The sequence below is a fragment of the Hemitrygon akajei genome, chromosome 6, assembly GCF_048418815.1.
Source record: "Hemitrygon akajei chromosome 6, sHemAka1.3, whole genome shotgun sequence".
Classification (NCBI taxonomy): domain Eukaryota; kingdom Metazoa; phylum Chordata; class Chondrichthyes; order Myliobatiformes; family Dasyatidae; genus Hemitrygon; species Hemitrygon akajei.
Window position 1 is genome coordinate 161,452,075 of NC_133129.1, and position 13,743 is coordinate 161,465,817.

Genomic DNA, 13,743 nt, shown 5'->3' on the forward strand with positions numbered 1-13,743 from the left:
AATGAATTCCTCTTTAGACCCTCTGGCCTTGTACCTTCTTTTGATCAAAATTACTCCAAATTGCAGATGGTGCATTGTAAGCACAGGTAGATCTGTAGATGGTGAAGATCATGAGGAACACCTGTAAAGTGCCAGAGGAGCTCAGCAGGTCAGGCAACATTATGGGAAGGAACAAACAGTCAACCTTTCAGGCCTGACCCTTTATCAGGACTTTCAGCATGTCCTTGGGTTTGTTTTCTTCTGATCATTAACTTTTTTCAGTTTTCTGTACTTCCCTATGCTACACCCATTAATCTAGCCTTGACTGCTGAAAATCTGGGAGAGGCTATGGAACATGTTCATAGCCTTTCCCTGATTTTTTTGCAGTTGAGGCTTTAGCAAGATTGGAGGTTATATAATAGCTCGTGTTGCTCCCTGTGTTTTGTTTTTGTGTTCTCAAATGGTGAAGCACATGTCCACTTGCCTCCTAGATGGACAGAAATCACACTTTAAATCAGGGAGCAGTTCCTTCTCTACTGGAGCGAGGTGTTCAAGTTTGTTGATGACATCCTGTGTGGCACCATGATGGCTGTTGTTAGTAGAGTCAGACATGTCTACTTTGGTCACGTTTGTGCTATATGAGTTCCCCTGAAATATCCTTTTCTCAGAATTTGGTTATGCGGCTGGGAATTTGTGACTGAAACTCTTCACTGTCTGATTTTAGGATTTCAATGGGGAATACCATTTACTGAAGTTTTTGAACTAGGGTTGGTCTGGAGTGGTGGCAAGGCTGGCTTGAATAGTGGAATAGAGTCTAAGGCAGTTGTTAAGGCTGAATGAAGGTCCTCAGTGTTGCATCCAGTGGGCATCGCTACTTTTGCCTTTGAGTTTGGCCTTATTCTTTGTTCCCTGTAGGGTGGGAGGGTTGGTGTTTGGTCCACAAATATCTTTGATAGCCCTGAAGACTCTGTAGCTTTCGGAGTTGCTGAGTCTCCTGAGGATTCCATCCACCACCTGATATTATTTGGGAATTCGGTTGCTTCTCTGCCTTCAGATTTCTATAGAATGTTGCAACACTCCTGAAAATCCTATCAAAATGAAGAAAATTAACATCACCCCTTCCACCTAGACCTCCTCATTGAAGTTTATATCGATTTGACATCCAGACCTTATCGGGGAGTGTGTGACTAAAAACACAAAAATGAGGAAGGCATTATAGCAATGTACAGTATATGCCACTATTAACTGTATCTAGCTTAACTATCTAAATGGAAAAGCTTAGTTATTATTGTATCTTCAGTTATCCAATGAACAGAATTTCACTAGTTATAAATTCCTGGTGGCCAACCATTTTAATTCAAATTTCCATTCCCAGTCCAACATATTGGTGTATATCCTCCTGTCCTGTCACGATGAGGAGCAGTACCTCATATTCCATTTAAAAAAAGCCTCCAACCTGATGGTATGAACATTGTTTTCTCCAACTTCTGGTAAGTTCTCCCCCCACTTCCTTCATCTTCAGTTCCTCACATTAGACCCCCTTATCACCTTTTCTTCTCACCTGCCTATCCTCTCCTACTGGTGTCCATCCTCTTTTTTTCCCATGGTCCACTCTTTTCCAATCACATTCCTTCTTCTCCAGCCTTTTATCTTTTCCACCTATCACCTCCCAGCTTCTGACTTAATTCCCTCCCCACCCATCGCCTTTTAGCTTGAACTTCTTCCCCTCCTTATTTTGGCTTCTTACCCCTTCCTTTCCAGTCCAGATGAAGGGTCTCGGCTTGAAATATTGACAGTTTATTCTTTTCCATAGATGTTGCCTGACCTGCTGTGTTCCTCCAGTATTGTGTATGTTTCTCTGGATTTCCGGCATTTGCAGCATTTCTTGTGTTTATAAATTATTCTATATACTTATTCCATATTTCAGATTTGTTATCACTGACATATGTGGTAACAGTACAGTGCATGACATTAAAAAAATTAGGATACTTTGCAATAAAAATTAAATCATAGTGTCAAAGGCAAATAACAAGGTATTATGAATAGTGGGTTGCTAGACCTTCCTGAAATCTAATGGCAGAGGGTATCTTCAGTGGTTATGGAGTAATCTGGAGTCATACTGTCTCATTCTGTAATTATCCATTGAGATGTAAAAGGGAAATGTTAAAAGCAGCGTCCATTATTAAGGACCTCGGGCACCCAGAGCATGCCCTTTTCTCACTGTTGCCATCAGGTAGGAGGTACAGAAGCCTGAAGGCACACACTCAGCTATTCAGGAGCAGCTTCCCCTCTGCCATCCGATTCCTAAATGGACATTGTACCCGTGAACACTACCTTACTTTTTTAATATGTTTTTTTCTGGGTTTTTGCATGATTTTTAATCCATTCAATATATGTATACTGTATTTAATTTATTATTTTCCCCCTATATTATGTATTGCATTGAACTGCTGCTGCTAAGTTGATGAATTTCATGACACATGCCAGTGATAATAAACCTGGTTCTGATAGTTTAAAGGCTGTTGTACACAACAGCTGAAAGGGCAGCATACGCAAGATGCTGGAGAAACTCAGCAAGATTCATGGAAATAAACTATCAACATTTCGGGCTGAGACCATCAGACATCAGGTAAGGGGAAGATGCCAGAATAAAAAGGTGGGGTAGAAGGTGATAGGTGAAGCCAGGTGATTGGAAAAGATGAAGGGCTGGTGAAGAAAGAATCTGATGGGAGAGGGTGGTAGACCATGGGAGAAAGGGAAGAAGGAGGGGCACCAAGGGGAGCTGACAGGCAGCTGAGAAAGGCCAGAGTGGGGAATAGAAGAATAGGAAGTGGAGGGGGGAAAGAAAAAAAAATACTGGAAGGAGAAATCAATGTTCATGTCATCAGGTTGGAGACTTCCGAGATGGAATGTGAGGTGTTGCTCCTCTACCCTGAGAGTGGTCTCATCATGGCAGAAGAGGAGATGTCCTGGAAAAGAATGCCTTGTCCTGAGAACTGATGTGGAGGCAAATGAACTGAGAAAAGAGAATAGCATATTTTCAGGAAACATGGTGGGAAGAGGTATAGTTATGATAGCTGTGGAAATTGGTAGATTTATACAAGATGTGGGTAGACAATTTGGCTCCAGAGATGGAGACAGAAAATGAGAAGGGGGTGTGAGGTGTCAGAAATGAACCAAGTGAATTTAAGGGCAGGGAGGAAGTTGGTAGCAAAGTTGATGAAATTGAAGAACTCAGGTTGGGTGCATGAAGCAGCACTAATGCAGTTGTCAATGTAATGCTGAAAAGGTTGGGGAACATTTTACCAGGGAGGGTTGGAAAGTGACTGTTCTACATAGCCAGTAGCTCATGGCTGCCCCTTGAGTTTGGAGAAAATGGAAGGATAGAAGGAGAAATTGTTGAGAATGAAGACTAGTTCTGCCAGATGGGGTAGGGGGATGCTGGTGGTGGAGGGGAACTGTTTGGGTCATTTGTTGAGAAAGAAGTAGAGAGCTTTAAGATCTTCTTGATGGGGGATAGAAGTGTTTTGGGACTGGACATCTATAGTGAAAATGTGGCGGCCAGGGCCAGGGAATTGAAAGTTGTTGAGGAGATAGAGAACATGTAATGTGTCTCGAGTGCAGATATGAAGGGACTGAAACGAAAGGGATAAGATGGAGTTGAGATATGCGTACACAATTCAATGGGGCAAGAGCAAGCAGAGGTAATGGGCCTACCATGAACAATTTCTTCAGCTCCTTTCATCAACTTTGCCTCCAACTTCTACTCTGCCTTTAATTTTATTTGGTCCGTTTCTGACACCCCCCTCCACTTTCTTGAGCTCTGTCTCCATTTCTAGAGACAAATTGTCTGACATAAACCTGTCGATTCCCATGGCTATCTTGACTATACCTCTTCCTACCCTGTCTCGTACAAAAATGTTATTCTTTTTTTTGTTTCTTTCTCTGCTGCATCTGTTCCCAGAATGATGCTTTCCTTTCCAAGACATCAGAGATGCCCTCCTTCAAAGAACAGGGTTTCTCTTCTTACATCATTGATGCTGCCCACACCCACATCTCATCTGTTTCTCATAGATTTGCTCACCCAATCTTCCTGCTCCCTCAACAGGGATAGAGTTCTCGCCCTCACCTACCATCTCATGAGCTCTGCATCCACCACATCATTCTCTGCAACCTCTGCCATCTTCAACAGGATCCTCCCACCAAATACATTTTTACCTTCCCTCTCATCCTCCACCTTCCACAGGGACTCCCTTGTCTTTTCATCCATCCCCACTAATCTCCCTCTTGGCATTTACCAGGTGAGGCAACACTTCACTGAATCTGTTGGAGTGTGTCTGTGCTGTATTTGATGCACCCGATGTGGCCTCCTCTACATTGGTGAGACATAGAGGGACCACATTGTCAGGCACCTCAGCTCCATCTGCAAAAAGTGGAATTTCCCAATGGTCAATTTTTTTAACTTGGTGTAGAAGAGCAACGTCTCATTCTTTCTAGGTAGCTTCCAACCTGATAGCATTGACATTGATTTCTCCTTCCGGTGGTTTTTCCCCCACTCCCTTCCCTTTTCTCCACTCTGGCTTCTTGTCTCTTCTACTTTCTGGCTTCTTACCTCTTCTCCTCGCCTGTCTATCACCTCCCCTTTGTACCCCTCTTTCACCAGTCCAATACGGAAAGCCCTCCCCACCATTGAGCACATCTACATGAGGCATTGTTGCAGGGTAGCAGCATCCATCATCAGGGACTCCCACCACACAGGTCACGCTCGCTTCTTGCTGCTGCCATTAGGAAGAAGATCTAGGAGCCTCAAGACTCCCACCACCATCAGGTTACTCCTGAACCACTGGGCTCTTGAACCAGAGGGGATAACTTCATTCCACTTGCCCATCACTGACAAGTTCTCACAACAATGGACTCACTTTCAAGAACACTTCATCTCATGTTCTTGATATTTGTTGCTGATTTATTATTATTTTATTTTTGTCTTTTGCATAATGGTTGAATGCCCAAGTTGGTGCTGTTTGTCATTTATTTTATCATGGAGTTATTGAGTATGCCCACAAGAAAATGAATCTCAGAGTTGTATTTTGATACTTTAGTACTTTGATAATAAATTGACTTTGAAATTTTTCTTCCTTTCTCCTAAGGTCCATTCTCCTATCAGATTTTTTCTTCTCTAGACCTTTACTTTTTCTACCCACATGGCTTTACTTGTCACCTTCTAGTTTGTCCTCCTTCTCCTGTACCACCTTTTTAACCTGGCATCTTCCCCTTTTTTCTATTTTGGATGAATGGTCTTGGCTGAAATGTCAGCTTCTCATTCATTTCTATAGGTGCTGCCTGACCAGCTGAGTACCTCCAGTATTTTGTGTGTGTTGCTCTGGATTTCCAACATCTGCAGAATCTCTTGTGTTAGCAAATGGGATGGCACTGTTTCAGTGATGTGCAGGTTTTCTCATTCTGTGGAACGATGTATGATGCATAAATACTTAAAAGTGGATTTTTCCCCTGAACCAGCACTGTGTGGAATCGCAAACAGCTCTGGGATTCAATCTTAACTCCCGATGAAGGGTCTCAGCCCGAAACATTGACTATTTATTCATTTCCATAGATGCTGCCTGACCTGCTGAGCCACCAGTATTTTGTGTGTGCTGTTTTTGGGTTTTGCATTGGATTTCCAGTATCTACAGGATCTTTAGTGTCTGTATTTATAACGGGTAGGCAACAGGTCTGGCCTGCGAGCAAATATTGGGATACTATGCTTACCCGGCCCGCGAGCGATTTTTTTTTTTTTTTTTTTTTTTTTTTTTTTTTTTTTTTTTTTTTCTCTCCTTATTCTGACTGTTTCACATGACCACACTGATGGACATGCATGGCGTCTTGTTACACTGCCCCCAGGTTCCGTTTTGTTCCAAACCAAAAACTGGTATATATGAATGATGGGAACGCAGACTACCTTATTAATATGTATTAGATACTCTCCGTGCACGCGCAGGTTTTCAGATGGGATCGTTCAAATTTGTAAACAGAAACAGAGTCACTGTGTTTTAACAAGAAATCCATGCTAAATATTCAGATATTTACATGTGCTACGATACTTGTTGAATAACTCGCGTTTCAAAATAAAATCAAAGAAAAAGGAAACAAAGAGCACGTACATACAATTACATACAAACACAAACATAGATGTGATCTACATACTTATCATCCCTCAATGTAGATTTACATTTTTAAATAAAATCACAGTCCTCAGTAAATCAACTCGTCCCACATTTTACCAGGCCCCTATATGGGCCTTTCACTGTGCCAGGTACACTATAACAGAGTTCCGTCTTTCCAAGTAAGAGTCCATTTTCAGTTGTAAACTTGCAGCAATTTTTTTTTTTCCCCATACAGTTCACTTCTTTCAGTCTGTGTATCCATTGTTCCAAAGTGGGTGGGTGAGATTTAAGCCAGTTGACATTTATCATTTTATGAGCAATCAGAATCAAGACTCTTAACATGTATAGTTTGTTCTTCTCTAATGCAGATTGTGGGAGGTTGCCTAAAATTAAATGACTAGGTTCAAAGGGCATACTAATATCTAAAATCCTTATTTCCTTAGTGACCTTGTACCAAAATTTCCTTAATTTGGGACAGGCCCAGAATATATGTGCTAAATCTCCCACTAGGCCACAGCCTCTTCAGCAAAGTCTGCTGTTTTTTTTTCTGTGTATAATGATATTACTAATGGGGTTTTAAAGTACCTCATCCTTATTTTCCAAGCAAATTCCCTCCAGTTGGGACTATTCAAGCATTTATGCCATGACTCCAAAGACCTCTTCCACTCTTCTTCTTCCATTATGGTATTTACTTCCAATTCCCACTTATGTTTAACATCTACCATGTTATCAATTGTATCCAGGTGTATTTTTTTTTTATATATACAAGATTCAATTTTTTGGGCTTGCGTCTTACGCATGATGATCTCTATCCAAATTTTTTCCAAGTTATTTGGCTGTATTTTAAGATTGTTCCATTCTTTGTGTGATGTAAGGTAATGTTTAATTTGGAGGAATCTATAAAAGTCATTTGATACAAGGTCAAATTCAGTTTGGAGTTGGAAGAAAGATTTGAGCGCCTCACCATGAAACATTTGGTCCACAAGAACAGGCCTCTTAGCACCCACCTGTTAAAACCAGAATCCAGTCTTGCTGGAATAAAATCTGAAATGAATGCAATTCTGGTTGTCCTTGATATAGTCCTTGGAAGATCTAATTTTTTCCTAATTCTATCCCATACTTTTAATTTGGAGTTAACCCATTCATTCTGAGTCTCAGCATTCTTCCACACGTTTGGATTTAAAAAGGGAAGAGCTGCTAAAGATAACTCACCAATTGAATTTTGCTCTATGTGAACCCATCTTGAATCCACGTCTTCTCTGATCCGTGACACAATTGCTCTTAATTGGGCAGCCCAATAATAGGTCTTTAAATGAGGTAAAGCTCAACCTCCCTGTTTTTTATTTGAGTATAGCACTTTTTGTCTCACCCTGGGCCTCTTTTTCTGCCATATAAACCTACTGAGGAGTCTATCCAACATTTTAAAAGTAAATATAGGAACTATTTATGGGTAGAGCACTGAAAAGAAAAAAGAAACCTGGGCAAAATATTCATCCCGATCACTTCTACTCTACCTATCAGTGATAAAGGAAGCATCTCCCAATGGTCAAGAGCTCTCCTCGCTTGATTAATAAGTTTAACATAATTGGCTGCAAAGAGCTGGGAGGAACTGAGATAAACTAACCCCCAAATATCTAAAGCCCTGTTTTGGTCAACGAAAAGTCACTTCATCATCCAGTTGGCTTGGCCTGGTCCTTGTAATCATCATAGCTTCAGATTTCGCTTCGTTAACTTTGTATCTAGAGACCTTTCCATAGCTTCTCAAACATTGCATAAGTGGGGGAATTGATGAATGAGGGTTCTTTATAAAGAGAAGAATGTCATCTGCAAATAAAGCTATCTTATTGGTTATAGTTCCTTTATCTGTTATACCCTCAATTTGTTCATTTTGTCTTATTAATTCAGCTAGTGGTTTGATGCTTAAAGCAAATAATATCGGTGATAGGGGACTCCCTGTCTGTTTCCCCTTTTGAGCCTGAAGAAATTGGAACAGTATCCATTTACTCTAACCCTGGAAATTGGATCTTTATTCAGTTTCTTCATCCAACTTTGAAATGTTGCATTAAAACCCATGTTTTCTAAGTATAAGTATATATACTTATTTTTTCTTAGTCTAAGTATATCCAATCCACCCTATCAAATGCCTTCTTGGCATCTAAGCTAAGAAACATTAAAGGGTAGATGGATCTCTGTGCTAAAGGCTGGATACTTAAAGCTCTTCTAACATTATTTGTTCCCTGACGGCCTGGAATAAATCCAGTTTGATCTGGATTAATCAATTTTCCTATATATTTCTGTAGTCTCTTTGCTAAAATAGAACAAAGAATCTTCACATCAGTGCCAAGCAGGCTGATTGGTCTATATGAACCACATGCTATAGGGTCCTTTCCATCCTTGTGGATTACTGATATGATTGCCTCTGACCAGCTCTCTGGGGAGTCATGTTCATTCAGAGTATAATTAAAAACTTAACATAAAACTGGAGTAAGTTCTGTTGTAAATCTCTTACAGAACTCACCCGGAAATCCATCCGTGCCCGGAGATTTAAAAAAAATGCTTTAATAACATCTTTTACTTCTAGTTCTGAGATTGGTTGTGTAAGTGAAACAATCTCACTTTCTGAAAGTTTGTTTATACAGATTTACGCTACACGCTGCATCCGCAAAGCAAACAGCATTATGAAGGGCCCAGTGCACCCCTCATACAAACTCTCCTCCCTCCTGCCGTCTGGGAAAAGGCACCGAAGCATTCAGGCTGTCATGACCAGACAATGTAACAGTTTCTTCCCCCATGCTATCAGTCTCCTCAATACCCAGAGCCTGGACTGACACCTTACTGCCCTATTGTCCTGTTTATTATTTATTGTAATGCCTGCACTGTTTTGTGCACTTTATGTAGTCCTGGGGTAGGTCTGTAGCCTAGTTTTTTTTCTGTGTTTTTTTTTTTACGTGGTTCAGTCTAGTTTTTGTACTGTGTCATGTAACACCATGGTCCTGAAAAAACGTTCTCATTTTTAACTATGTACTGTAGCAGCAGTTATGGTCGAAATGACAATAAAAGTGACTTGATGTCTCTGAAAATTTCATCCAGCTTGCCTTTATTTTGTGGTGGATCTGAAGAATCATACAGATCTTTATAGAAGGCCCTAAATGCCTCTGCTACATCGTTTGTGTTCGATAACACAAAAAAGGGAGAAAGTTAAAGGATGTCTAATTTTTTGTACAACTCTGTTAGATTGTGCCTTTCTCAACTGAAATGCTAACAGACGGCTGGCCCAGTTCCCCATCTCATAATACTTTGATTTGTGTATCTAAGTGCTCCTTCCGCTTTATATGTGAGCAACTCATTCAACGCATCCCTACACTTTTGTAGGTCTTTCCAATCATCCTTGTTCAGTGTTAATTTGTGCCTTTGTTCTAATCTTTTTATTTCACTTTGTAACTGATAATATTTTTCGTTTTGGTATTTTTTCATTTGAACAGCCAAATCAATACATTTACCCTTAATCACAGCTTTTGCACCTTCTCACAGTATTGAGGGGGAAACCTTCCCAGTGTCATTTGTCACAAAATATTCGTCATTGAATTGTTTTAGTTGATTATAGGAAGAGGAGTCCATCAACGTGGTAACATTGAGCCTCCAATATTGGAAGTGCTGCTCAGAGCCTACTTTCAGTACAAGTCTAACCGGAGCATGATCTGACAATGTACAGGTAGTCCCCGAGTTACGAACGTCCGACTTACGGACAACTCGTTCTTACGAACCGAGGAAGGGGAACGCTGTCCGCCATTTTAAGTTGGATGGCGATGCCATCCACCATTTTAAGTCGTTGCTGTTGACACTGTGCACTGTGTTGAGTGTTTAACTTTGTATTTGGCTTAAATTTTTCTTAGTAAGATTAACCCTGAACACCACCCCCCCCCCCCCGTTCCAGTCGGCTGGTGGTGCAGTGAGATCAGCACTGGGCTTGAGTTCAATAGTTCAATCCAGTGACAGACCGCTCCTGTGCCAGGTTGATGTCGGTTCAGTGACTCCCGTACCGTCCGTGCCGAGTTGATGTTGAGCTCGCAACTCAACCTCGTTTTTAAAAAAAAAACCTGCCACGTGGAATATTGTGGAGGATCAAATACCCAAACCCAGCACAGATAGATAGATAGATACTTTATTCATCCCCATGGGGAAATTCAACATTTTTTCCAATGTCCCATACACTTATTGTAGCAAAACTAATTACATACAATACTTAACTCAGTATAAATATGATATGCATCTAAAATCACCTTCTCAAAAAGCATTAATAAATAGCTTTTAAAAAGTTTTTAAATAGTTTACTAAAAATACATTGAATGGTAACTTAAGCTCAGTCCTAACCCCGGCACTTTAACATATCTTACCCCTGGCGGTTGAATTGTAAAGCCGAATGGCATTGGGGAGTAATGATCTCTTCATCCTGTCTGAGGAGCATTGCATCGATAGCAACCTGCCGCTGAAGCTGCTTCTCTGTCTCTGGATGGTGCTATGCAGAGGATGTTCAGGGTTTTCCATGATTGACCGTAGCCTACTCAGTGCCCTTCGCTCTGCTACCGATGTCATACTCTCCAGTTCTGTGCCCACGACAGAGCCCGCCTTCCTTACCAGCTTATTAAGACGTGAGGAGTCCCTCTTCTTAATGCTGCCACCCCAACACGCCACCACAAAGAAGAGGGCGCTCTCCACAACTGACCTATAGAACATCTTCAGCATCTCACTATAAACATTGAATGACGCCAACCTTCTAAGGAAGTACAGTCGACTCTGTGCCTTCCTGCACAAGGCATCTGTGTTGGCAGCCCCCACTTGTCCCATTTAACCTGTCTCAGTGCGGTGGTCCTTGGGACCCAGCGGACCACAGGAGCCGGTGCAGCTCGGGACCCGCCGCCCGCAGTGTTTCTGTTCCATTGACGGGAAGCGAGCGCGATTGAAGATAAAGTGGAAATAATAAAGTGTTTGGAAAGAGGTGAAACGCCGTCGGTCATTGGAAAAGCTTTAGGCTACAGTCGGTCAATGATCGGAACAATTTTAAAGGATAAAGTGAGAATAATGGAGCATGTGAAAGGCCGTGCCCCAATGAAAGCTACTATTATTACTAAGCAACGCAGTGGTTTAATTATTGGGATACATACGTTTCTTAAGTGTTTTATATGCATAGAAAGGTAAAATATATACTATAGACTAAGACAAACGTTTGACTAACTGACGCTAAATAATACCGGATGTATTTGTTCCGACTTCCGTACAAATCCAACTTAAAGACGGACTCAGTAATGGAACTTGTACGTAACCTGGGGACTGCCTGTAATGGGTTCAAAAAACATTCCTTCACCTGATGGAGATTCTTCCGTGGGATGCAAATAAGGTCAATTCTTGAATATGATTCATGGGCTCTTAATATATGACTAAAATCCCTGGCACCTGGATTCGATGCTCTCCAGCCATCAACTAGCCCAAGCTCATCCAGCATAATTTTTACTGCTTTAGATTTCTTGCTCAGGGGTTCCCCATTCCCAGGTAATTATCTGAACTCCTATTAAGAATACAATTAAAGTCTCCTCCAACTATAACAGTATCTCTAGCTTCCCTGACAAGTAATAAAGCTATTTCTTTGAAAAAGTTTGGGTTATCTTCATTCGGTGCACAGATGCTCATGATAGTAAACTCTGCTTCTCCCATCAAACCCAAAGCTAACAAATATCTACCCTGCTTGTCTTTAACCTCTTTTTCCACCAGGAAATACACTGATCTATTAATTAATATTGCAACTCCTCTTTTTCTACTATTAGGAGAATATGAATAATAGACTTGATCTACCCATTCTCTTTTTAAATTTTTTTGTGTTCCATGTCTCCTAAATATGTTGCTTGTAATAGAGCTATAGAGCAATTAAGTTTTTCCAACTGAGCCAATATTTTTTTCCTTTTAATGGGGTGATTGATTCCATTAATATTATAACTAATTATGTTCAAAGTAGCCATGGTACAATATCTCTTACTACATCACCAACCCCCTCCCACCCTCAACCAAACCCGGCATTTTTATAGTATAATAACTGAAAACCTTGTGATGACCTGCCAATACCTAGAGAACTAGTTACAAAAGAATATAACCCACAAAACAAAACAAGACTTCCAGAAACCCAGTTGGTCTTTTAAAATTCCTGATAAAACTAATTCTTATGACTGCTTTTTCTCTTATCAAGACCACCCCCTGATGATAATTAGGCAGAGAGTAATGACACCTGCTTCTCTCTGGGGAACATGCACACAGTGCTGTTGTAGCTACAAACCCTTCCTTGGCAATTCCTTTTCTTCTGTCTGCTTAACAAAATTTAACTCGCCTTCCTGCCCCCCCCCCCCACGAAACTGCATTGTATATCAAAATATGTCAGTTACGCTGGTAAATAGCTGTACATATTGGCGAAGATACTTAAATATTACTCACACCCAGAAATTATTAATCAGTCCAAAGAAGACACCATTCATACTACCTCCTTCTTTAAAAGGAAAAATGTAATTGTCCTCTTATGTCAAGAGAGCTCTTATGTCTGCCTCTGACAGCGCAGCGCTCCCTCCTCCTCACCCCCTCCGCTGCACTGCCATACTTTGCTGATGTGTTGCTCCAGCTTCTCTATCCCACTCACCGGCATGGAGATGCCCAGGTTGTTTAGTGTAGGTAAAGCTTCAATCAAGGAAGGGAAGGTCTTCACTCCAGTATCTAAGTTTATTCTCAGCTGCGCTGGGAAGCAACAACGTGCTTGCACACCTTTCTCCTTTAGCTGTTTGATCATGGTGCAGACTTTTGCTCTTTTCTGGACCTCAGGAGAGTAGTCCTAATCAAAAGAGATGACTCTGCCTTGAAACGTAACTTGTTTTTGAACCCATGCTTGTCGCAGTACTGCCTCTTTTACTGTATAATTCAAGAAACGCACAATGACGGAGCGCGGTGGTACAGAGGGTGCCGGCTCTGTGATCAGAGATCAGTGGGCTCTCTCAATGTGTATATTTAAGTCCTCTGGCAACCGAAGCATTGTTTTAATTAACTGTTTGACAAACCCCACCATGTCTCCTTTCTCATTACCCTCAGGTATCTGATAAATTCCTAAGTTATTTCTTTGTAAGTGGTTCTGGAGATCATTGCAAGCTGTGGTAAGAGTGGCTTCTCACTTCAACAGGTGCTTTCTCATGCCGGAACTGTGCGTCCGTGTTAGCACTAATTCTGGACTCAGACTCGGGAGATTTCTGCTCAAGCAGGTCCAGTCATTCCTCAGGTCTGTCACCGAGGTCTCCAGTCTAGATAGGGACGCCTTGGTATCTGAAAATGACTCTTGATTTTCTTTTCTCTTCTCAGCTCTTTCAACTCGCGTAGTATCACAGCCATATCTTTCTCCTCCTCGTCTTTGCTAGCTCAGGCCTGTTCTGACGCTAGTTGTATCTTTTTGTCTTTGCTTTTCCTTTGTATTTCTTGTTTTCCAGTGTGTTTTGAAGTCTGAGATGCCATACTCGTGTTCCTCTACTCTTTACTTAGCAAAAATGCCTTTCATAAATGGACAAAAGTAACTTAACAGCTA

General features: G+C 41.2%; 1 protein-coding gene across 1 annotated transcript in view; it reads left to right on the top strand.

The window, feature by feature from the left end:
• LOC140729649 (very-long-chain 3-oxoacyl-CoA reductase-A-like) overlaps positions 1 to 13,743 on the top strand; it is a 168,377-nt gene that overhangs the window by 25,696 nt on the left and 128,938 nt on the right. The window lies entirely within an intron of this gene.